This window comes from Cherax quadricarinatus, chromosome 19 (genome assembly GCF_038502225.1).
Source record: "Cherax quadricarinatus isolate ZL_2023a chromosome 19, ASM3850222v1, whole genome shotgun sequence".
Taxonomy (NCBI): Eukaryota; Metazoa; Arthropoda; class Malacostraca; order Decapoda; family Parastacidae; genus Cherax; species Cherax quadricarinatus.
The window spans coordinates 27,508,023-27,534,473 of record NC_091310.1 but is presented as its reverse complement, the minus strand read 5'-3'; the positions used below and the strand labels follow the sequence as shown (position 1 = coordinate 27,534,473).

The 26,451-nt window shown below is 46.1% G+C and overlaps 1 protein-coding gene across 8 annotated transcripts in view; it reads left to right on the top strand.

The window, feature by feature from the left end:
• Positions 1 to 26,451, top strand: part of LOC128688281 (collagen alpha-1(XVIII) chain) — a 472,640-nt gene that overhangs the window by 230,046 nt on the left and 216,143 nt on the right. The gene's annotated exons all lie outside the window — the stretch shown is intronic.

The following is a 26,451-nucleotide window of genomic DNA, read 5'->3' as shown; positions in this document are numbered from 1 at the left end:
TGGCGACCTGCTAGTTGATCTGGCACTTGGAGGTAGTGATTAAGTTTCCTCTTGACTATTTCTCCACTTGTTCCTGTAGTACTTCTGACATCTGGTGGTAGCAGTCTTCCACGGTTAGCAGACGGAGAACCGAGCCTCCATTACTTACATTAAATTACTCGCACGGGTTTAGCACTCCATATAAATATGGTCATATGATGGAGGCTTTTTGCTGTCTTACAGGTTCACCATCTTAAAAACCAATATCGCATCGCAAGATTGTGCATCCTCGCCCACACTGGGCTTACATAAGTCAGGTGGGTGGAGGCATGAACCCGCCAGTGGTTAGTCAGGTGGGTGGAGGCATGAACCCGCCAGTGTTTAGTCAGGTGGGTGGAGGTGTGTGTGTGTACTCACCTATTTGTGCTTACAGGAGTCGATACATAGCTCCTGGCCCCTCCTCTTCACTAGTCCTACCAGGTAAACTCCAGGTCCTCACTCTGCTCCGTGAGTTTTATCATACCTCGTCTTAAAATTATGTATGGTTCCTGTCTTCACTACCTCACTTGCCAGATTATTCCACTTCCTGACAACTCTATGACTAAAGAAATATTTCCTAATATCTCTTTGACTCGTCTAAGTCTTCAACTTTCAATTGTGACCCCTTGCCTCTGTGTCCCATCTCTGGAACATCCTGTCTCTGTCCATCTTGTCAATTCCTCGCAGTATTTTGTATGTCGTTATCATGTCTCCCCTAACCCTCCTGTCCTCCAGAATCGTTAGTTTAATATGTTTATTATGCACCCCATACCCATCCTGTGGGCGGTAGTCAAAAGATTGCAGGGGTATATAATGGGTCCAGGGACGTCGTCGGGATAATTTCCCTTAACCTTCGTGTGTGTGTGTGTGTGTGTGTGTGTGTGTGTGTGTGTGTGTGTGTGTGTGTGTGTGTGCGCGTGTGCGTGCGTGCGTGCGTGTGTAGTAGTAGTAATAGTTACTATTTGTCAAAGGAACTTGTCGATAGACACTTGACATGATATATATATATATATATATATATATATATATATATATATATATATATATATATATATATATATTTATTTATTTATTTATTTATTTATTTATTTTATCACACTGGCCGATTCCCACCAAGGCAGGGTGGCCCGAAAAAGAAAAATTTTCACCATCATTCACTCCATCACTGTCTTGCCAGAAGGGTGCTTTACACTACAGTTTTTAAACTGCAACATTAACACCCCTCCTTCAGAGTGCAGGCACTGTACTTCCCATCTCCAGGACTCAAGTCCGGCCTGCCGGTTTCCCTGAGCCCCTTCATAAATGTTACTTTGCTCACACTCCAACAGCACGTCAGGTATTAAAAACCATTTGTCTCCATTCACTCCTATCAAACACGCTCACGCATGCCTGCTGGAAGTCCAAGCCCCTCGCACACAAAACCTCCTTTACCCCCTCTCTCCAACCTTTCCTAGGCCGACCCCTACCCCGCCTTCCACTACAGACTGATACACTCTTGAAGTCATTCTGTTTCGCTCCATTCTCTCTACATGTCAGAACCACCTCAACAACCCTTCCTCAGCCCTCTGGACAACAGTTTTGGTAATCCCGCACCTCCTCCTAACTTCCAAACTACGAATTCTCTGCATTATATTCACACCACACATTGCTCTCAGACATGACATCTCCACTGCCTCCAGCCTTCTCCTCGCTGCAACATTCATCACCCATATATATATATATATATATATATATATATATATATATATATATATATATATATATATATATATATATATATTGATGAGGGAAAAAAGGTGAGTGGTGCGTTGAGGTATATGTGGAGTCAAAAAACGTTATCTATGGAGGCAAAGAAGGGAATGTATGAAAGTATAGTAGTACCAACACTCTTATATGGGTATGAAGCTTGGGTGGTAAATGCAGCAGCGAGGAGACGGTTGGAGGCAGTGGAGATGTCTTGTTTAAGGGCAATGTGTGGTGTAAATATTATGCAGAAAATTCGGAGTGTGGAAATTAGGAGAAGGTGTGGAGTTAATAAAAGTATTAGTCAGAGGGCAGAAGAGGGGTTGTTGAGGTGGTTTGGTCATTTAGAGAGAATGGATCAAAGTAGAATGACATGGAAAGCATATAAATCTATAGGGGAAGGAAGGCGGGGTAGGGGTCGTCCTCGAAAGGGTTGGAGAGAGGGGGTAAAGGAGGTTTTGTGGGCAAGGGGCTTGGACTTCCAGCAAGCGTGCGTGAGCGTGTTAGATAGGAGTGAATGGAGACGAATGGTACTTGGGACCTGACGATCTGTTGGAGTGTGAGCAGGGTAATATTTAGTGAAGGGATTCAGGGAAACCGGTTATTTTCATATAGTCGGACTTGAGTCCTGGAAATGGGAAGTACAATGCCTGCACTTTAAAGGAGGGGTTTGGGATATTGGCAGTTTGGAGGGATATGTTGTGTATCTTTATATGTGTATGCTTCTAGACTGTTGTATTCTGAGCTCCTCTGCAAAAACAGTGATAATGTGCGAGTGTGGTGAAAGTGTTGAATGATGAAAGTATTTTCTTTTTGGGGATTTTCTTTCTTTTTTGGGTCACCCTGCCTCGGTGGGAGACGGCCGACTTGTTGAAATATATATATATATATATATATATATATATATATATATATATATATATATATATATATATATATATAAAGGAATTCGCAAGAGCAGGCGAAATATACACAAACACTGATCTCTGGCTGAAGGAGACTCGAACCTACGAACCTTGGAATGTATGAGAGTATAGTTTTACCAACGCTCTTATATGGGTGTGAAGCATGGGTGATCAATGTGGCAGCGAGGAGAAGGCTGGAGGCAGTGGAGATGTCATGTCTGAGGGCAATGTGTGGTGTGAATATAATCCAGAGAATTCGTAGTTTGGAAGTTAGGAGGAGGTGCAGGATTACCAAAACTGTTGTCCAGAGGGCTGAGGAAGGGTTGTTGAGGTGGTTCGGACATGTAGAGAGAATGGAGCGAAACAGAATGACTTCAAGAGTGTATCAGTCTGTAGTGGAAGGAAGGCGGGGTAGGGGTCGGCCTAGGAAAGGTTGGAGGGAGGGGGTAAAGGACGTTTTGTGTGCGAGGGGCTTGGACTTCCAGCGGGCATGCGTGAGCGTGTTTGATAGGAGTGAATGGAGACAAATGGTTTTTAACACCCGACGTGCTGTTGGAGTGTGAGCAAAGTAACATTTATGAAGGGGTTCAAGGAAACCGGCAGGCCGGACTTGAGTCCTGGAGATGGGAAGTACAGTGCCTGCTCTCTGAAGGAGGGATGTTAATGTTGCAGATTAAAAACTGTAGTGTAAAACACCCTTCTGGCAAGACAGTGATGGAGTGAATGATGGTGAAAGTTTTTCTTTTTCGGGCCACCCTGCCTTGGTGGGAATCGGCCAGTGTGTTAATAAAATATATATATATATATATATATATATATATATATATATATATATATATATATATATATATATATATATATATATATATATATATATATATATGGTATAAACCTTGGTAATAAATACCGACAAGTTGGTTTAGAAAGACACGTAAGCAAACACTATAACATATTTATTAGAAAACGTTTCGGTCCTGGGACCTTGATCACTTCTAACATATAGAGGTAGAAAGACATTATATATATAGGCGGAGAATGAGGTGTGACGCACGTGACCTGAGGAATGTCATAAGAACATAAGAATGGAGGAACACTGCAGAAGGCCTACTGGCCCATGCGAGGCAGGTCCTTATCAAAACAACCTCTACCTATGATGAGGACGGGTAGACGATGAAATCATGTGACTCCTGTGTTGTTGGGTTGGTGCTGCTTAAGTATCCTGTATGCCAATGTTTTTGAAATTTTGTAGTTTCCAGTGTTGCGTTCTATAGTGTCGGTGACGGCGATTAGTGAGGCTTCTAGGCACCGTCGGCGTCTGAGGTCTGGTTCGGTGAGAACGAGTTGTGCCTCATTCCAGTTCATCAAATGCCCCGTGGAGTCTCTGTGGAGGACACATGCGTACTTTACATCGTCTCTGTTAGAGGCATTTCGATGCTCATTCAGGCGGACTGCAAGATCTCTGCCTGTCTCGCCTACATATTTCTTGGGACAGAACCTACAGGGGATAGTGTAGACGCCTGCTGTAGAAGTTAGAGGTGTGGGGCTGCGTTTCGTAGTGAGGTCTTTGATAGATGATGTGTTTATGGTAGAAACGTTGATGTTACTCATAGCAAGTGCCCTGCGAGTATTCGTGGCAACATCGCCACATGGGAGTACTATGAACTGTTTAGGGGGCTGTTCCATGGGCGGTTTGTTGAGGATAGCTTGTGCCTTGAGTCTGCAATCTCGGATGAAGAAAGATGGGAACTGAAGACGTGTAAAGGCTTGTGTTATGTAAGTGCATTCTTCTTCTAGAAAACAAGGGCTGGAGATGCGAAGAGCTCTCAAGAAGAAGCCAATGAGGACTCCTCTCTTAGTGCGGGAGTCTTGGTGTGAATAAAAGTGTATAAGATCGTCCTTGTTGGTAGGTTTTCTATACACTTTGAAGAGAAGTTTGTCACTGTCGGGAGATCTGCACAGTAGAACGTGCAGATCTCGTTATATATATATATATATATATATATATATATATATATATATATATATATATATATGTCGTGCCGAATAGGCAGAACTTGCGATCTTGGCTTAAATAGCAACGCTCATCTTGCCATATAGGACAAGTGAAAATTTGTGTATGCAATAATTTCGCCAAAATCATACTGAACCTAACGAAAAAAAAATATATTTCACTGTGTTTGTTTAGTATTAAATTATTGTAAACAAATCTAAAGTATATTTAGTTAGCAGATGAATGGTTCAGAGAACCGATATGTTGATAAATTAGACACATGTGCAACTCTTGGGTATCTCTATTGAGGAAACGTTTTGCCACACAGTGGCTTCATCAGTCCATACAAAGGAGAATCTTGAACAGGAGGAGAATGAGGTAATCAGTCCCTCAACCTTGAGTCGATGTGGTCAGTCCATCAATCTTGAATAGAATACAGCATAAGTGCGCAGAAGCAGCTTATAAACAGTATGGCAGGAGAGGTGCAGCAGTCGTAGGTGGTGTCACATTTGTTCAATGTGGAAGTAGGTCGTGCCCAAGGGTTAGACAAGCGAAGAATTCCCAAGTATTAAGATCCCAAGAAGTTGCAGTGTCTGACAGGATTGTTGGGTTAGGCTAAAATAAATTGTTCTTGTTATAATAAGGTTAGGTAAGGTTTCTAAGTTCCTTTTGGTGCAAACTTATAAATTTTTACATCAACATTAATGAAAAAAATATATCTTTAAACGTATAAGATAAAATTTTAGAAAGGACTTAATTTTAAATGAGTTCTTGCTAATTGACCAGTTTTACATATTCGGCACGACATATATATATATATATATATATATATATATATATATATATATATATATATATATATATATATATATATATATATATATATATTTCAACAAGTCGGCCGTCTCCCACCTAGGCAGGGTGACCCAAAGAGAAAGAAAATCCCCAAAAAGAAAATACTTTCATCATTCAACACTTTCACCTCACACATAATCACTGTTTTTGCAGAGGTGCTCAGAATACAACAGTTTAGAAGTATATACGTATAAAAATACACAGTATATCTCTCCAAACTGCCAATATCCCAAACCCCTCCTTTAGAGTGCAGGCATTGTACTTCCCATTTCCAGGACTCAAGTCCGGTTATATAAAATAACCGGTTTCCCTGAATCCCTTCACTAAATAATACCCTGCTCACACTCCAACAGCTCGTCAGGTCCCAAATACCATTTGTCTCCATTCACTCCTAACACGCTCACGCAAGCTTGCTGGAAGTCCAAACCCTTCGCCCACAACACCTCCTTTACCCCCTCCCTCCAACCTTTTCGAGGACGACCCCTACCCCGCCTTTCTTCCCCTACAGATTTATACGCTCTCCATATCATTCTACTTTGATCCATTCTCTCTAAATGATCAAACCACCTCAACAACCCCTCTTCAGCCCTCTGACTAATACTTTTATTAACTCCACACCTTCTCCTAATTTCCACACTCCGAATTTTCTGCATAATATTTCCGCCACACATTGCCCTTAGACAGGACATCTCCACTGCCTCCAACTGCCTCCTCGCTGCTGCATTCACAACCCAAGCTTCACACCCATATAAGAGTGTTGGTACTACTATACTTTCATACATTCCCTTCTTTGCCTCCATAGGTAACATTTTTTGCCTCCACATATACCTCAATGCACCACTCACCTTTTTTCCTTCATCAATTCTATGAGTAACCTCATCCTTCATAAATCCATCCGCCGACACGTCAACTCCCAAATATCAGAAAACATTCACTTCTTCCATACTCCTCCCCAATTTGATATCCAGTTTTTCTTAATCTAAATCATTTGATACTCTCATCACCTTACTCTTTTCTATGTTCACTTTCAACTTTCTACTTTTACACCCATTCCCAAATTCGTCCACTAACCTTTGCAATTTTTCTTTAGAATCTCCCATAAGCACAGTATCATCTGCAAAAAGTAACTGTGTCACTTCCCATTTTGTATTTAATTCCCCAAAATTTAATCCCACCCCTCTCCCGAACACCCTAGCATTTACTTCCTTTACAACCCCATCTATAAATATATTAAACAACCATGGTGACATTACACATCCCTGTCTAAGACCTACTTTTACCGGGAAGTAGTCTCCCTCTCTTCTACACACCCTAACCTGAGCCTCACTATCCTCATAAAAACTCTTTACAGCATTTAGTAACTTACTACCTATTCCATATACTTGCAACATCTGCCACATTGCTCCTCTATCCACTCTATCATATGCATTTTCTAAATCCATAAATGCAATAAAAAATATAAACACATCGGCCGTCTCCCACCAAGGTAGGGTGGCCCGAAAAAGAAAAAAATCATCATTCACTCCATCACTGTCATGCCAGAGGCGCGCTCTATAAAGTTATTCTTGTTCTCTTTTTTAGTAATATAAACAGGAGAAAGGGTTCCTAACCCATTGTTGCCGGGCAATGTAACCCCTTAGTCGCCTCATACAAAACGCATGGCTTACGGAGGAAAGATTCTTTTCCACTTCCCCATAGAGAATAGAGGAAATAAAGAACAAGAACTATCAAGAAAAAGAAGAAAAACTAAAGAGGTGTGTATGTATATGCATGTACATGACTGTGTAGTGTGACCTAAGTGTAAGTAGAAGTAGCAAGATGTACCTATTATCCAGAGGGTTTATGAGACAGATAAAGACACTAGCAATCCTACCATCATGTACAACAGTCACAGGTTTCTCTTTCACACTCACTTGGCAGGACGGTAGTACTTCCCTGGCTGGTTGCTGTCTACTAACCTACTACCTATAAATAACGAACAAACGAGTGGTATTGACCAATAACAACACTGCACTAGCCAAGGACTCGAACCCATGTTGTACTGGCCCGCCTCAGCGAGCGCGCGCGCGCGCGCGCGCGCGTGTGTGTGTGTGTGTGTGTGTGTGTGTGTGTGTGTGTGTGTGTGTGTGTTAGTGTGTGTGTGTGTGTGTGTGTGTGTGTGTGTTAGAGAGAGAGAACGTTAAGTGTTCGTTTGAGTTGTACGTGTGTACTGGAGGTAAAATGTGTGTGTGTGTTTGTTTATGGGCGATAAAATATGTATGGTGATTGTGTGTGTGGTGGGGGGGAGGTTAAGCAAGTGGGTGAGGACTTGAGGGAGGAACAGTGTGGCGCAGGGAATGCGTAGTAAGGCATGTTTACTCTTCATTTATAAGCCATTTGTGTACACAAGACCTGGAGGATGAGCAAGTAACACCAGACTTTCCCTGTGTATTCCTGCAAGCTAGCAGCCGCCCCCTGCCACAAAGCTAGCAGCCGCCCCCTGCCACAAAGGTAGCAGCCGCCCCCCTGCCACAAAGCTAGCAGCCGTCCCCTGCCACAAAGCTAGCAGCCGCCCTCCTGCCACAAAGCTAGCAGCCGCCCCCGGCCACAAAGCTAGCAGCCGCCCCCTGCCACAAAGCTAACAGCCGCCCCCCTGCCACAAAGCTAGCAGCCGCCCCCTGCCACAAAGCTAGCAGCCGCCCCCTGCCACAAAGCTAACAGCCGCCCCGTGCCACAAAGCTAGCAGCCGCCCCCCTGCCACAAAGCTAGCAGCCGCCCCCTGCCACAAAGCTAGCAGCCGCCCCCTGCCACAAAGCTAACAGCCGCCCCCCTGCCACAAAGCTAGCAGCCGCCCCCTGCCACAAAGATAGCAGCCGTCCCCTGCCACAAAGATAGCCGCCCCCTGCCACAAAGCTAGCAGCCGCCCCCTGCCACAAAGCTAGCAGCCGCCCTCCTGCCACAAAGCTAGCAGCCGCCCCCTGCCACAAAGCTAGCAGCCGCCCCCTGCCACAAAGCTAGCAGCCGCCCCCTGCCACAAAGCTAGCAGCCGCCCCCTGCCACAAAGCTAGCAGCCGCCCCCTGCCACAACTCAAGTTAGTCACACCTCCCTATGTTGCCCCGGGAACACGAACTCTCAGTATTTTAACATTCCATAACCCAGTCATTGTTGGCTTCGTAAATAATTTTTTTCAGGGAACCAACAAATTGATAAATTACAAATGTGCAACACTTTGGGTATCTTTAATGAAGAAACGTTTCGCCACACACTGACTTTATCAGTTCTATACAAAGAAGAACTGTGAAGATCAGAAGGAGTTTGAGGTAATCAGTCCCTCAGCCTGATCCTTCAGATCTTCACAGTTCTTCTTTGTATGGAACTGATGAAGCTACTATGTGGCGAAACGTTTCTTCAATAAAGATTCCCAAGTGTTGCACATGCGTCTCATTTACCAACCTAGTGGGGTTCACAGGGGAGACTCCTGTGATGGAATTCTAGCCGAAACTGCTCCACCGTAGCAGTGTGTTGAGCCCTCAGACCTCTCTGAACACAGGCGATAAAGTTATATAACCGTTGTAAATATTAAAGACAGGAGACGGCTTGCAGGTTCACACAGAGGTAATCTGCTGAGAAAAATTAAGAATTATCGTGTATTATCTTGGTGTTTGAGTCGAAGATGGAAAAAATATTTGATTACAGTTGTTTTTATGATCCTGGAATGTCTTGTAGACTGTCTTGAAGTTTATATGAATATATTAAGAGGTGAACATTAAAATGGTATAAAATACCGACAGGTTGTTAGGTAAGACACATATGCAACAGTTAGGTATCTTTATTATGAAACGTTTCGCCTACACAGTAGGCTTCTTGATTGAATTGACTGATTGACTGAAGAAGCCTACTGTGTAGGCGAAACGTTTCATAATAAAGATACCTAACTGTTGCATATGTGTCTTACCTAACATATTAAGAGGTGTTCTGGCCTGTGTTGTGAGAGGCAGGTGTTCTGGCCTGTGTTGTGAGAGGCAGGTGTCCTGGCCTGTGTTGTGAGAGGCAGGGGTCCTGGCCTGTGTTGTGAGAGGCAGGTGTTCTGGCCTGTGTTGTGAGAGGCAGGTGTCCTGGCCTGTGTTGTGAGAGGCAGGTGTCCTGGCCTGTGTTGTGAGAGGCAGGTGTCCTGGCCTGTGTTGTGAGAGGCAGGTGTCCTGGCCTGTGTTGTGAGAGGCAGGTGTCCTGGCCTGTGTTGTGAGAGGCAGGGGTCCTGGCCTGTGTTGTGAGAGGCAGGTGTTCTGGCCTGTGTTGTGAGAGGCAGGTGTCCTGGCCTGTGTTGTGAGAGGCAGGGGTCCTGGCCTGTGTTGTGAGAGGCAGGTGTTCTGGCCTGTGTTGTGAGAGGCAGGTGTCCTGGCCTGTGTTATGAGAGGCAGGTGTCCTGGCCTGTGTTATGAGAGGCAGGTGTCCTGGTCTGTGTTGTGAGAGGCAGGTGTCCTGGCCTGTGTTATGAGAGGCAGGTGTCCTGGCCTGTGTTGTGAGAGGCAGGTGTTCTGGCCTGTGTTGTGAGAGGCAGGTGTTCTGGCCTGTGTTGTGAGAGGCAGGTGTTCTGGCCTGTGTTGTGAGAGGCAGGTGTTCTGGCCTGTGTTGTGAGAGGCAGGTGTCCTGGCCTGTGTTGTGAGAGGCAGGTGTCCTGGCCTGTGTTGTGAGAGGCAGGTGTTCTGGCCTGTGTTGTGAGAGGCAGGTGTCCTGGCCTGTGTTGTGAGAGGCAGGTGTTCTGGCCTGTGTTGTGAGAGGCAGGTGTCCTGGCCTGTGTTGTGAGAGGCAGGTGTCCTGGCCTGTGTTGTGAGAGGCAGGTGTCCTGGCCTGTGTTGTGAGAGGCAGGTGTTCTGGCCTGTGTTGTGAGAGGCAGGTGTCCTGGCCTGTGTTGTGAGAGGCAGGTGTCCTGGCCTGTGTTGTGAGAGGCAGGTGTTCTGGCCTGTGTTGTGAGAGGCAGGTGTTCTGACCTGTGTTGTGAGAGGCAGGTGTTCTGGCCTGTGTTGTGAGAGGCAGGTGTCCTGGCCTGTGTTGTGAGAGGCAGGTGTCCTGGCCTGTGTTGTGAGAGGCAGGTGTCCTGGCCTGTGTTGTGAGAGGCAGGTGTCCTGGCCTGTGTTGTGAGAGGCAGGTGTTCTGGCCTGTGTTGTGAGAGGCAGGTGTCCTGGCCTGTGTTGTGAGAGGCAGGTGTCCTGGCCTGTGTTGTGAGAGGCAGGTGTCCTGGTCTGTGTTGTGAGAGGCAGGTGTCCTGGCCTGTGTTGTGAGAGGCAGGTGTCCTGGCCTGTGTTGTGAGAGGCAGGTGTCCTGGTCTGTGTTGTGAGAGGCAGGTGTCCTGGCCTGTGTTGTGAGAGGCAGGTGTTCTGGCCTGTGTTGTGAGAGGCAGGTGTTCTGACCTGTGTTGTGAGAGGCAGGTGTTCTGGCCTGTGTTGTGAGAAGCAGGTGTTCTGGCCTGTGTTGTGAGAGGCAGGTGTTCTGACCTGTGTTGAGAGGCAGGTGTTCTGGCCTGTGTTGTGAGGCAGGTGTACTGGCCTGTGTTATGAGAGGCAGGTGTTCTGGCCTGTGTTGTGAGAGGCAGGTGTCCTGGCCTGTGTTGTGAGAGGCAGGTGTCCTGGCCTGTGTTGTGAGAGGCAGGTGTCCTGGCCTGTGTTATGAGAGGCAGGTGTCCTGGCCCGTATTGTGAGAGGCAGGTGTTCTGGCCTGTGTTATGAGAGAAAGTTGTTCTGGCCTGTGTTGTGAGAGGCAGGTGTTCTGGCCTGTGTTGTGAGAGGCAGGTGTTCTGGCCTGTGTTGTGAGAGGCAGGTGTTCTGGCCTGTGTTATGAGAGAAAGGTGTTCTGGCCTGTGTTGTGAGAGGCAGGTGTCATGGCCTGTGTTGTGAGAGGCAGTTGTTCTGGCCTGTATTATGAGAGACAGGTGTTCTGGCCTGTGTTGTGAGAGGCAGGTGTTCTGGCCTGTGTTGTGAGAGGCAGGTGTTCTGGCCTGTGTTGTGAGAGGCAGGTGTTCTGGCCTGTGTTGTGAGAGGCAGGTGTTTTGGCCTGTGTTGTGAGAGACAGGTGTCCTGGCCTGTGTTATGAGAGGCAGGTGTCCTGGCCTGTGTTGTGAGAGGCAGGTGTCCTGGCCTATGTTGTGAGAGACAGGTGTCCTGGCCTGTGTTGTGAGAGGCAGGTGTCTTGGCCTGTGTTATGAGAGGCAGTTGTTCTGGCCTGTGTTTTGAGAGGCAGGTGTCTTGGCCTGTGTTGTCAGAGGCAGGTGTCCTGGCCTGTGTTGTGAGAGTCAGGTGTCCTGGCCTGTGTTGTGCGAGGCAGGTGTCCTGGCCTGTGTTGTGAGAGGCAGGTGTCTTGGCCTGTGTTGTCAGAGGCAGGTGTCCTGGCCTGTGTTGTGAGAGGCAAGTGTTCTGGCCTGTGTTGTGAGAGGCAGGTGTTCTGGCCTGTGTTGTGAGGCAGGTGTCCTGGCCTGTGTTATGAGAGGCAGGTGTCCTGGCCTGTGTTGTGAGAGGCAGGTGTCCTGGCCTGTGTTGTGAGAGGCAGGTGCCCTGGCCTGTGTTGTGAGAGGCAGGTGCCCTGGCCTGTGTTGTGAGAGGCAGGTGTCTTGGGCTGTGTTGTGAGAGGCAGGTGTCCTGGCCTGTGTTATGAGAGAAAGGTGTTCTGGCCTGTGTTGTGAGAGGCAGGTGTTCTGGCCTGTGTTGTGAGAGGCAGGTGTTCTGGCCTGTGTTGTGAGAGGCAGGTGTCCTTGCCTGTGTTGTGAGAGGCAGGTGTCCTGGCCTGTGCTATGAGAGGCAGGTGTCCTGGCCTTTCTTGTTAGAGGCAGGTGTTCTGGCCTGTGTTGTGAGAGGCAGGTGTTCTGGCCTGTGTTGTGAGAGGCAGGTGTTCTGGCCTGTGTTGTGAGAGGCAGGTGTCCTGGCCTGTGTTATGAGAGGCAGGTGTCCTGGCCTGTGTAGTGAGAGGCAAGTGTCCTGGCCTGTGTTATGAGAGAAAGGTGTTCTGTCCTGTGTTGTGAGAGGCAGGTGTCATTGCCTGTGTTGTGAGAGGCAGGTGTTCTGGCCTGTGTTATGAGAAAAAGGTGTCCTGGCCTGTGTTGAGAGGCAGGTGTCCTGGCCTGTGTTTTGAGAGGCAGGTGTCCTGGCCTGTGTTTTGAGAGGCAGGTGTCCTGGCCTGTGTTGTGAGAGGCAAGTGTTCTGGCCTGTGTTGTGAGAGGCAGGTGTCCTGGCCTGTGTTGTGAGAGGCAGGTGTCCTGGCCTGTGTTGTGAGAGGCAGGTGTCCTGGCCTGTGTTGTGAGAGGCAGGTGTCCTGGCCTGTGTTGTGAGAGGCAGGTGTCCTGGCCTTGTTGTGAGAGGCAGGTGTCGTGGCCTGTGTTATGAGAGGCAGGCGTCCTGGCCTGTGTTGTGAGAGGCAGGTGTCATGGCGTGTGTTGTGAGAGGCAAGTGTCCTGGACTGTGTTGTGAGAGGCAAGTGTCCTGGCCTGTGTTATGAGAGGCAGGTGTTCTGGTCTGTGTTGTGAGAGGCAGGTGTCCTGGCCTGTGTTGAGCCAGGTGTCCTGGCCTGTGTTGTGAGAGGCAGGTCTCCTGGCCTGTGTTGTGAGAGGCATGTGTTCTGGCCTGTGTTATGAGAGGCAGGTGTTCTGGCCTGTGTTGTGAGAGGCAGGTGTCCTGGCCTGTGTTATGAGAGGCAGGTGTCCGGGCCTGTGTTGAGAGGCAGGTGTCCTGGCCTGTGTCGTGAGAGGCAAGTGTCCTGGCCTGTGTTATGAGTGGCAGTGGTCCTGGCCTGTGTTGTGCGAGGCAGGTGTCCTGGCCTGTGTTGTGAGAGGCAGGTGTCCTGGCCTGTGTTGTGAGAGGCAGGTGTCCTGGCCTGTGTTGTGAGAGGCAGGTGTCCTGGCCTGTGTTATGAGAGGCGGGTGTCCTGACCTGTGTTGTGAGAGGCAGGTGTCCTGGCCTGTGTTGTGAGAGGCAGGTGTTCTGGCCTGTGTTGTGAGAGGCAGGTGTCCTGGCCTGTGTTATGAGGCAGGTGTCCTGGCCTGTGTTATGAGAGGCAGGTGTCCTGGCCTGTGTTGTGAAAGGCAAGTGTCCTGTCCTGTGTTTTGAGAGGCAGGTGCCCTGGCCTGTGTTTTCAGAGGCAAGTGTCCTGGCCTGTGTTGAGAAAGGCAAGTGTTCTGGCCTGTGTTATGAGAGGCAGGTGTCCTGGCCTGTGTTGTGAGAGGCAGGTGTCCTGGCCTGTGTTATGAGAGGCAGGTGTCCTGGCCTGTGATGAGAGGCAGGTGTCCTGGCCTGTGTTGAGAGGCAGGTGTCCTGGCCTGTGTTGTGAGAGTCAGGTGTGTTGTGAGAGGCAGGTGTCCTGACCTGTGTTGTGAGAGGCAGGTGTCCTGGCCTGTGTTGTGAGAGGCAGGTGTTCTGGCCTGTGTTGTGAGAGGCAGGTGTCCTGGCCTGTGTTATGAGGCAGGTGTCCTGGCCTGTGTTATGAGAGGCAGGTGTCCTGGCCTGTGTTGTGAGAGGCAGGTGTCCTGGCCTGTGTTTTGAGAGGCAGGTGCCCTGGCCTGTGTTTTGAGAGGCAGGTGTCCTGGCCTGTGTTGTGAGAGGCAGGTGTCCTGGCCTGTGTTGTGAGAGGCAGGTGTCCTGGCCTGTGTTGTGAGAGGCAGGTGTCCTGGCCTGTGTTGTGAGAGGCAGGTGTCCTGGCCTGTGTTGTGAGAGGCAGGTGTCCTGGCCTGTGTTGTGAGAGGCAGGTGTCCTGGCCTGTGTTGTGAGAGGCAGGTGTCCTGGCCTGTGTTATGAGAGGCAGGTGTCCTGGCCTGTGTTGAGAGAGGCAGGTGTTCTGGCCTGTGTTGTAAGGCAGGTGTTCTGGCCTGTGTTGTAAGGCAGGTGTCCTGGCCTGTGTTATGAGAGGCAGGTGTCCTGGCCTGTGTTATGAGAGGCAGGTGTTCTGGCCTGTGTTGTGAGAGGCAGGTGTCCTGGCCTGTGTTGAGAGGCAGGTGTCTTGGCCTGTGTTGTGAGAGGCAGGTGTCCTGGCCTGTGTTGTGAGAGAAAGGTGTTCTAGCCTGTGTTGTGAGAGGCAGGTGTTCTGACCTGTGTTGAGAGGCAGGTGTTCTGGCCTGTGTTGTGAGAGGCAGGTGTCCTGGCCTGTGTTGTGAGAGGCAGGTGTCCTGGCCTGTGTTATGAGAGGCAGGTGTTCTGGCCTCTGTTGTGAGAGGCCACAACAGCCATAACACAGGCCAGGGCCTGTGTTATGAGAGGCAGGTGTCCTGGCCTGTGTTGTGAGGCAGGTGTCCTGGCCTGTGTTGTGAGAGGCAGGTATCCTGGCCTGTGTTGTGAGAGGCAGGTATCCTGGCCTGTGTTTTGAAAGGAGCAGCAGCACACTGGAACCACGGAACATGCAACACGTCTCCTGATGTAGTGGGTATCTGATTGTGGGTTGGTAGGGTACACAAACTTTGATCTTAGCCAAAAGGCCGGGACAGGACACCCGCCTCTCATAACACAGGCCAGGACACCTGCCTCTCACAACACAGGCCAGGACACCTGCCTCTTATAACACAGGCCAGAACACTTGCCTCTCACAACACAGGCCAGGACACCTGCCTCTCATAACACAGGCCAGGACACCTGCCTCTCATAACACAGGCCAGGACACCTGCCTCTCACAACACAGGCCAGAACACCTGCCTCTCATAACACAGGCCAGGACACCTGCCTCTCACAACACAGGCCAGGACACCTGCCTCTCACAACACAGGCCAGGACACCTGCCTCTCACAACACAGGCCAGGACACCTGACACCAGGCCAGGACACCTGCCTCTCACAACACAGGCCAGGACACCTGCCTCTCACAACACAGGCCAGGACACCTGCCTCTCACAACACAGGCCAGGACACCTGCCTCTCACAACACAGGCCAGGACACCTGCCTCTCACAACACAGACCAGGACACCTTCCTCTCACAACACAGGCCAGGACACCTGCCTCTCACAACACAGGCCAGGACACCTGCCTCTCACAACACAGGCCAGGACCCCTGCCTCTCACAACACAGGCCAGGACACCTGCCTCTCACAACACAAGCCAGGACACCTGCCTCTCACAACACAGGCTAGGACACCTGCCTCTCACAACAATGGCCAGGACACCTGCCTCTCATAACACAGGCCAAGACACCTGCCTCTCACAACACAGGCCAGGACACCTGCCTCTCTTTATCTCTCTCTCTCGCGCGCGCGCGCACTCTCACGCTTTCTCTGGCTCTCTTGCTCTCTTACGCTCTCTCTTGCTCTCTTGCTCAGGCTCTCTCTAGCTCTCGCTCTTGTTCTCTCTGCTCCTGCTAGGCTAGTATTTGTTTTTTTTTTAAACTGACAAGTTACTTGTGTCAGTGTTGACGCTGCGCCTCCCTGACATCCCTGGGAAAATTTAGTTGGTTTGGTAACATTTGGGCCGCCTTCTCCTTGCTTCTTTCTTCTTTCTCTTAATTACCGTAGTTCACTCTTCTCCTCAACCTTATGCACTAACTCCACATTTCACAATTGTTTTAACTCTTGTTTTCTCCGCCTTTAGCCTGTGTGTGCATCGTTCATTTTAATCACTACTGTCAAACAAGCTGTTAGTTGTTTTAAGAAGGCACTAGGGGATGGTAAAGTCTAGCTCTAGGTCTTTCGCTCTTCCTTGCTTTCGTCAGGAGTGTTGCAATATTGCAATACATGCAGCAGGTAGGTTGAGGGGAAATATTTTTTCTGAGGTTGTGACGTGTATCTGGCAGATGGCTCGTCACTTGGAGAGAGAGAGAGAGCAGTGCCCAAGCACCCATATAACCTGTTCCCGTACCCGTCATGTGGGGTATGGAAGCCCTCCTAGGTTTACAGAAAGCAGAAATGAGCATATAAACTTTTGACTGACCTCATAAAACCACTTATTAACTTGGTGCCAGTATAAGATCATGTTCTCAGGACAGCTGTTTCACAAACAATTTAATTTTGTGCGGAACTTTAGAATAACGTGAGTAGAGTGATTTCTTGGATATTTAATATAACATGTATAATGATCTGATCTTATCTTTAATGTCAATGTAAATAATTGGATTTTCCTTACCCCAAGTATATCTTTCATTATAACTACTTTTTACATAATTAAGATACTTACCTGTTTTAGCTTTTCCATATAAATAATACTTATCACAAGGACCCCATTGGAAATAAGTCACTCTGACTTTTTTGGGTTATCCCAGGTCCGGTGGCCTGCCAGGTCACCGGACCTAACTGTGACTTCTTTCTTAGGGGGTAAGTGAAGAGCACAGTTTACGTACCACCAGTACTGCAGCCCTGGAGCTGAAAATTTCGGTCACTGAAGGAGTTCACATGATAACACCAGATATGCTGCAGAGCGTCTGGACCGAACTGGACTATCACATTGATGTTTGCCGAGTAACCAGAGAGGCGCACGTTGAGTGCCTTTAATGCTACTGTATACCACATGAAACTAAATGAAATCCTGTATCTGAAGCTATTAACTGTGAAGGATTATTACTATAAAGTTACATGTTAGACCTGTTTGAAATAAAGGGAGTGTTTTTGTGGACACCCTATATTATCATCACTGAGAGTTTACGAATTCCTGAGTATTTCAAGATTCAAGGAACCCAGTGGAAATAAGTCACTGCCTTTTTTTGGGTTATCCCAAGTAATTTACACATATGTTACTATGTATGATAATTTGTGTAACTATTTATGTGTACCTGTACCTAAATAAACTTAAGAATGTTCCCAAATATTCCAAATGATCCTGAGTAATCTCCTACGTCCCACCTGTTGACACCTCATCAGTGTAGAAAATTATCAGTGTGGGTTTAAAAAATATTTGCCTGAAACCTACCTCTTGGATTGACGTTACTAACTACTTTCACAACACTTTCGTACTACTTGTTAAAGAGTTTTAAATTCTCACAGTCTACCCTCTTAAAAGAAAATGTGAAAAGATGAAGGTAGACTCTCCAAATTACAACGACCTGAGTAGCTGTGTCTAACATATACATAGGCGATAGTCACGTGTTGTGGTTCGCATCCTCGGAAAGTAGACCGCAGGATCACAATAGAGTTAAGCCACAGTGCTTGGCTTTCTTGTGTTATCCTGGGCTAACAACTTTCCTGGGTTAATAATCCAGAGAAAGTCTTCTTGTTCTTCTTCATGTAAATCTACTGCAGCCGCGTACTCCAGTAAATCAGCACATTACTGAGAACTTCCTTACCAGAAATACGCCAAAAAACGTGTAAAAATGTTTTTTTATTAATTCGTTTAAACTGCACAACACTGCCAGTGTTGTAAGGGAGGCGAGGGACGCCTCCAACCAGCACTACACACAAAGCATTCGCCTCCACCACACCAGAAATACACTCAAGGCTCTCCAAGCATTACTCTTATAAAAATATAAAGGAAACCAGCTGCATATCAGACTCTTCAAGGACAAGGTGCTTTGATGCTGGTAAAATGCTCTAGATCCAAGAAAATGTAGCTACCATTCTCTTCCTTGCCTCAAATATATGACCTCCCATTCCTCAGGCGCTGCATGACCCTTACTAAACTAGTTCCCCACGTTAATTGAAATAATGTAACCTCTATGATTACCACTATCATACTGCTGTGGTTAGGTATTGTCAGTGATTTTAGATATTTTACCGTGCACCCTCCCCCATATATATACATGCACACACACACACACACACACACACACACACACACACACACACACACACACACACACACACACACTACATCCTTGTTGCATGTGTTCTCTGCAACATCCCCCTGGGGAGAGCAGAGCAACTTACCCTGGAGGGTTGCCGTGCTACACTCTCACAACACCGCTGGCACTCAGATGTTCGTATGTACTCCACAACAGTCAAGAATCAACAAGAACCGTCCAAAACACCAAGAGTACACCTACTGTGTAAGTGATGCTACAGGGGTGTCACTAGCACGTTAAGAGACCATACAATAAGTGTCAGGGGCCCGAGACTGTTCAACTGCCTCCCAGCATACATAAGGGGGATTACCAACAGACCCCTGGCAGTCTTCAAGCTGGCACTGGACAAGCACCTAAAGTCGGTTCCTGACCAGCCGGGCTGTGGCTCGTACGTTGGTTTGCGTGCAGCCAGCAGTAACAGCCTGGTTGATCAGGCTCTGATCCACCAGGAGGCCTGGTCACAGACCGGGCCGCGGGGGCGTTGACCCCCGGAACTCTAAACTCCAGGTAAGATGAGATGAAATTACACAAGAGGCTTTGTCAATTCATTAACAGGTGTTTTTGACTTGATAATGACAGTTGTGTGGGCGAAACGTTGTCAGTAAAGGCAGTGACTTCATCTGTGTAAATTTCACATCATTAGACTTACTGACCTATAAGACTACTTGTACAACTACCTCACCGCAAAGATTTGTCTTTAGTGGCTCAACAGAATGTTTCTCTCATATATAACTTCAATGCCACATTAATGCTTACCTAAAAAAAATAGAAATACGTTTTTGTCCAATCTGTATTTATTATTTTACGCTATATTTTTGCTGTTCAGATTTTGTATCTCATTTTTTCACTCAGTGTTTACACAGTTCACTATACTGAACTGAGACTGTTATTACAGTTCGTGTCTTTTACAGACCTAAAGCTCTTAGGCTAGAATATCAAAAATGGTTATAACTATGACTATAATTTTTAAAAAGGTGGACCGGCAAGCCAGCGGAAAGCCTCGGTCAGATGACCAAAAGCTCCAACGGCGGGACATCATCTGACTAAGACCTGTTTCCCGGCGAACCTTACCTAACATTTTAGGCTAGATTAGCTCACTTCAAAGCCCTGGTCAACTTAAGACATACTCTTCTTTAGGCAGAGTTCGTAGTCTTGGCCATTAAACAAAGATCATTTTCCCAGAGTCTAGATTCATTGTTACACTTACTCTGCCATAATAAATCTTGAGTTGGGTTGCCAAAACACTGCTCAAGTTTGAGTGTAAGTATGTGTTTATAATCAGTTGTTTGCATTAGCCAGAGAAGACGTTCCAGCTGTTGTCCCGGTCTTTTAACATTAACATGAGTGGCGTAATGTTACCGTCTCCTACCTGCTATGAAACAGTTTTCAAACTGTCTCATCTGTTAGTTATCTGTCTGGTTCCATTAATAATAATATCTTTATTTATACAAGTACATGTACAAGGTATACAGTCCTAGCTGACATCAATGACATACTACTATGTAGAAAGCCGCTTCTTATGTTGAGCATTTCGGGAAAATTGGTAAATTTTGTCCCAGGATGCGACCCACACCAGTCGACTAACACCCAGGTACCCATTTCTAACTGATGGGTGAACATAGATAACCTGTGTAAAGAAACACGCCCAATGTTTTCACCCTTGCCGGGAATCGAACCCGGACACCCAGTGTGTGAAGCGAGAGCTTTTGCCACCAGGCCACGGGTCACCTTTTCACACTCTATACCTCATTTTCTTTGGCTCCGGGACTAGTCTCGTTGCAAACCTCTGCAGCGTCTCCAGTTTCTTAACATGCTGTATCAGATGTGGGTTTCGTTCTGGTGCTGCACACTTCAAGATGGGCTTGACATGTGTTGTTTAAAGAATGACTTTTGAGATTCCTGAAAGCTAATCTTGGATTCGCCAACAAGCACTTCCTGAAATGGATGTTCATAATATTGATGATATGCAATACTATCAATATTATGAACATCAGCTTGGCGGTATTGTATATCATTAATAATATGATAAAGATTATTCGTTTGCCAAGGAGAGGAGTTGGAAATGAATGATTGTCCAGGGCAATTGGTGTCAATTGCTGGCTGGACAAATACTGTAAGGAAAATGCGGTAACATTCATTGACAACTGGGACCTCTTCTATGGCAGAAATGACATGTATGCCAGGGATGGGGTTCACTTATCTATGTCTGGGGTGGTAGCACTGGCAACTGCAGTGGAGGGAGCAGTTAGGACTTTAAACTAGGAATACTTAGTGGTATGGGTTTTGGCAGGAAAACAGTGAAGTCCCAGTGTAGTAATATTACGAGTTCTAGGGGAACTAGTAATAAGCAGAACGAGGTAGATATTGAAAAGCCAGGGACTTTGGGTGATAAGGACAGTAATAGATTTAGTAGTAAAACAGAAATGAGCAGGAAGAGTAAAGAGAAAGGAGAGTCTTTCAATGTTTATTATGCTAATTGTCGTAGTGCTAGGAATAAGATGGATGAGTTGAGATTAGTTGCTAGTGCAGGTAACATTGATGTATTTGCCTTAACTGAGACGTGGTTTAATTCAAAAAGTCGGGACATGCCTGTGGAATGTCATATTCAGGGTTTTAAATTGTTCCAAGTAGATAGAAGTATCGGGAAGGGGGGTGGGGTGGCATTGTATGTCCGAGATCGCTTGAACTGTTGCATAAAAACGGGTATTAAGTCTGAAGTAACACATACAGAGTCTGTTTGGATAGAATTTTCAGAGGGGCATGAAAAACTGATTTTAGGAGTGATATACCGTCCCCCAAACTTAGATAGGGACCAAGGGAGACTACTATGGGAGGAAATTGTTAAGGCCACAAGGCACGATAATGCAGTAATTCTAGGAGACTTTAACTTTAGTCATATTGATTGGAATTTCTTGACTGGGAATTTAGAATCATACGACTTCTTAGAAGTAGTTCAGGATTGTTTTTTGAAGCAGTTTGTGACAGAACCTACAAGGGGAAATAACCTGCTTGACTTAGCTATGGCAAACAATGAATCCCTTGTTAATAATTTAGAAATTTCAGAGGAACTGGGTGCTAGCGACCACAAATCAATTACATTTAGCATTGAATGGAAGTACGATAGTAGCGATAACTCAGTAACAGTCCCAGATTTTCGCTTAGCAGATTACGATGGGCTTAGAGAACACTTATCATCTGTTGACTGGGGTAACGAAGTGAGCTATCAGTATGACAGTTTTCTGAACACTATACATGCTGCACAAAGAACGTTTATCCCATATAAAGAAATTAGATCAAATAGAAATGACCCAAAATGGATGAATAATAGGCTGAAATATCTACTAGGGCATAAGAAAGGAATTTATAGGCGTATCAAAAGAGGTGAGGGTCATCTTATGAATCAGTATATTGACATTAAGAGGGACATTAAAAAGGGGATAAGAAAAGCTAAAAGGGATTATGAAATTAAAGTTGCTAGGGATTCTAAAACTAACCCAAAAAGTTTTTTCCAGGTCTATAGAACAAAAGTTAGAGACAAGATAGGTCCCCTTAAAAATAACTATGGGCACCTTACTGACAAAGAGAATGAAATGTGCTCGATTTTTAATAATTATTTTCTCTCAGTTTTTACACAGGAAGACACTAACAATATTCCAGTAATTAATTTTTATAGTGGGCTAGAAGAAGATAAATTATGTAACATCACAGTCACTAGTGAAATGGTTGTGAAACAGATAGACTGAAGCAAAATAAGTCGCCGGGTCCTGATGAGGTTTTTTCAAGGGTTCTTAAGGAATGCAAAATGGAACTCTGTGAACCATTAACTAATATTTTTAATTTATCTCTTCAAACAGGTGTAGTGTCTGATATGTGGAAGATGGCTAATGTAATTCCTATTTTTAAAACAGGGGACAAGTCGTTACCGTCAAATTACCGCCCAATAAGCCTGACCTCAATTGTAGGCAAATTACTAGAGTCAATTATAGCTGAGATTATAAGAAGCCATCTCGATAAGCATAGCTTGATTAATGATACTCAGCATGGATTCACAAGAGGCCGGTCTTGTCTAACTAATTTATTAACTTTCTTCAGTAAAGCTTTTGAGGCTGTTGACCACGATAAAGAATTTGATATTATTTACTTAGATTTTAGTAAGGCTTTTGATAGAGTTCCGCACCATAGACTGTTAAAGAAAGTGGCAGCTTATGGCATTGGGGGAAAAGTGCTCTCGTGGACCGAGTCATGGCTCACTGACAGGAAGCAGAGAGTGTCCATAAATGGGGTTAAATCCGAGTGGGGATCTGTAACAAGTGGCGTTCCACAGGAATCAGTCTTGGGCCTGTTGTTGTTTATAATATATATCAATGATCTTGATGAGGGAATTACTAGTGATATGAGCAAATTCGCCGATGACACAAAGATAGGTAGGATAATTGATTCAAACGTAGATGTTATGGAACTTCAGGAGGATTTAAACAAACTCTCTTCTTGGTCAGAAAAGTGGCAGATGCAGTTCAATGTAGATAAATGCAAGGTTCTGAAGCTTGGGAGTGTCCATAACCCTAGTACTTATAAGTTAAATGACGTAGAACTTAGCCATACAGATTGCGAAAAGGACTTGGGGGTTATAGTGAGCAGCAACCTTAAACCAAGACAGCAATGCCTAAGCGTACGTAATAAGGCAAATAGATTACTGGGATTTATATCAAGAAGTGTAAGCAACAGAAGTCCAGAGGTCATACTGCAGCTTTATACATCATTAGTAAGGCCTCACCTAGATTATGCAGCTCAGTTCTGGTCTCCATATTACAGAATGGACATAAATTCGTTAGAAAACATTCAGTGTAGGATGACTAAATTAATACATAGCATTAGAAATCTTTCTGATAAAGAAAGATTGAAGACTCTTAAGTTACATTCACTTGTTAGACGAAGAATGAGGGGAGACCTGATCGAAGTGTATAAGTGGAAGATAGGTATTAATGAAGGGGATATTAATAAGGTCATGAGGATGTCTCTCCAAGAGAGAACCCGCAGTAATGGATTTAAATTAGATAAATTTAGATTTAGAAAGGACATAGGAAAGTATTGGTTTGGAAATAGGGTAGTTGATGAGTGGAACAGTCTACCTAGTTGGGTTATTGAGGCTGGGACTTTGGGTAGTTTCAAATTTAGGTTGGATAAGTACATGAGTGGGAGGGGTTGGATTTGAGTGGGACTTTCACATCAGAGCTTATTTCTTGGGTGGCATTGAAAATTGGGTTGGGCAAATGTTTTGTTAGTGGGATGAATTGTAAAGGACTTGCCTAGTATGGGCCAACAGGCCTCCTGCAGTGTTCCTCCTTTCTTATGTTCTTATGTGTGCCTCTGACGATATGGTCGACACTATGTTCACCCCCAGGTCTTCCCTTTGGTGAGGTTGGAGTATTTGTCTCCCGAATCTAGACTCAGTTTCTGGTTTTGTTCTCCTTTCCCCAATTTTCATAACATTGCACTTGCTAGTGTTGAATTCCAGTATCCACTTGTGTGACTAATCTTACAGTTTGTCCGGAGTCATTTGTAGCCTTTCCTTGTCCTCATTTATTCATCTCGGTAATTCCACATCATCTGCGAACGGATAAAACTTGCTCGTTCTCCTCTGGTATCTCAGTACCAGTCTGATCCTGGTGGACCCCCCTACTTTTAACACTTGCCCATTCTGATAATTCTTCTCTCAGACAATCGCTCTTTGTGTATTCCCGTGTGGGGGGAGAGGGGTGTGGCTCGGACAGGTGAGGTGAAGCTAAGTGGCAGTAACCACACACTCTCCATAACAATGATCACCTCAGGTACAGCAAGTCTCACTGCCACGTATTTATACCATCAATGTGCTGAGTCTGCTGTTGTGTCTGTTGCTGCTGTTGTCTACTGGTCTTGTGGCTGCCTTATACTGTGTCTTGTTGATGCTCTTCTCTTTGCTGCTACGTCTGCTTCTTTTGCTATTAATGTCTTCTGCAATTTTCTACTGATATTGTCTGCTGATTTTGTATTTTTTATCTAATATTGCTATTTCCTCCCATACTGCTGTTTCTCTAGCCGTTGCATCTGATGTCTTATGTTCCTGATGTTGCCTCTGCTTTTATTGTGTCTACGGATGTTGGCGTCCACTGATGTTGCTTGAGTGTGTTTCTCCTGATATTTACTCCATTTCTGTTATCTGTTGATGTTGTCTCAGCATCCGTTATTTCTGCTGATGCCTCCTGTGCAGAGCGAGATCAATAAGTCGCGAGAGGCTGAGAATGACCAGCTGAGATGATGGTAGCAGACACACTGTGACACCTCCTTGGCTCAGAAATATTGGTTTCATTACGTAGTCACTCGGAGAAGAGCCTTGACAAATGTAAACGTCAGATCATCCCAGCCAGCTCCCTGCAACTTTGCAGTGAACGCTCTTTCGGCTTGGTGTGCCAAATGAACACTGAGACGGCTGAAGCCTTTGTGTACTCACCTAATTATACTCACCTAATTGTGGTTGCAGGGGTCGAAACTCAGCTCCTGGCCCCGCCTCTTCACTGATGGCTATTAGGTCCTCTCTACTTCCTGAGCTTTGTCATACCTCGTCTTAAAGCTATGTATGGTTCCTGCCTCCACTACATCACTTGCTAGGCTATTCCACTTCCTAATGACTCTATGACTGAAGAAATACTTCCTAACATCCCTGTGACTCGTCTGAGTCTTCGGCTTCCAATTGTGACCCCTTGTTTCTGTGTCTCCTCTCTGGAACATCCTGTCTCTGTCCACATTATCTATCCCACGCAATATTTTGTATGTCGTTATCATGTCTCCTCTGACCCTCCTGTCCTCAAGTGTCGTCAGTCCGATTTTCCTCAACCTTTCATCGTAGGACATTTCCCTGAGCTCCGGAACTAGCCTTGTTGCAAACCTTTGTACTTTCTCTAACTTCTTGACGTGCTTGACCAGGTGTGGGTTCCAAACTGGTGCTGCATACTCCAGTATGGGCCTGACGTACACAATGTACAGTGTCTTGAACGATTCCTTACTAAGGTATCGGAACGCTATTCTCAGGCTTGCCAGGTCCCCATATGCTGCAGCAGTTATTTGGTTGATGTGTGCCTCCGGTGACGTGCTCGGTGTTATGTTCGTCCCAAGATCTTTCTCCTTGAGTGAGGTTTGCAGTCTTTGTCCACCTAGCCTATACTCTGTCTCCGGTCTTCTTTGCCTTTCCCCAATCTTCATGATTTTGCATTTGGCGGGGTTGAATTCAAGGAGCCAGTTGGACCACGTGTCCAGCCTGTCCAGGTCTCTTTGTAGTCCTGCCTGATCCTCATCTCATTTAATTCTTCTCATTAACTTCACATCATCTGCGAACAGGGACACTTCAGAGTCTATTCCTCCCATCATGTCATTCACATATATCAAAAATAGCACTGGTCCTAGGACTGACCCCTGTTGGACCTCGCTCGTCACAGGCGCCCACTGTGATACGTATATATGTGTGTGTGTGTGTGTGTGTGTGTGTGTGTGTGTGTGTGTGTGTGTGTGTGTGTGTGTGTGTGCGCGCGCGCGTGCGTGTTTTATTATTCCGGAATAAGCTCCATATTGTATCCTTTCCAGCTGCCCTTCTATTAGCTAACAATTAATTAACCATGTCATATGTATATTTAATTTCATGTATGGGGTTCTCCACGTGTCTCGTCCTCTATGTAGTTTACACATTTAGATTACCTGTAGGTTACCTGAAGACGCTTCTTGAGGTCACCGCCCCTACGGTCCGGTCTCAGACCAGATCTGCTTGCTGGCCTGAACGATCAGGCAGCTGGTGTCCCCAACAGATACTCAAACTCACATTCTAAAGAGATCCTGACATAAACCTGAGTCTCATGCTATGAACTCATGTGCCCAGTACTTAGTACAGACTAAATTAGGGCGGGGAGTGGGGAAAAAGTAACTCCAGAAGCAAAGTAACTCCTTAGCTGCTCTCTGACCTAAAACAATTAGCGCTTAGGTGAGACACTTTACACTGAGCCGTTGTGGGTGAGCTGGTGAGAGTGGCCCAGTCACAGAACTTTTATGTATATTATACTTACTCGACTCACAATCGTATAAAACCTTCTTGTAAGTATAACAGTATATTTTACCAAGGGAATCCTCTTATAGCCACAATTAGATATGTAACTGACATTATGTCATGTCAGTTTTCGTGACTCAGTCTCGTTACCGGCAGTTGATGTGAG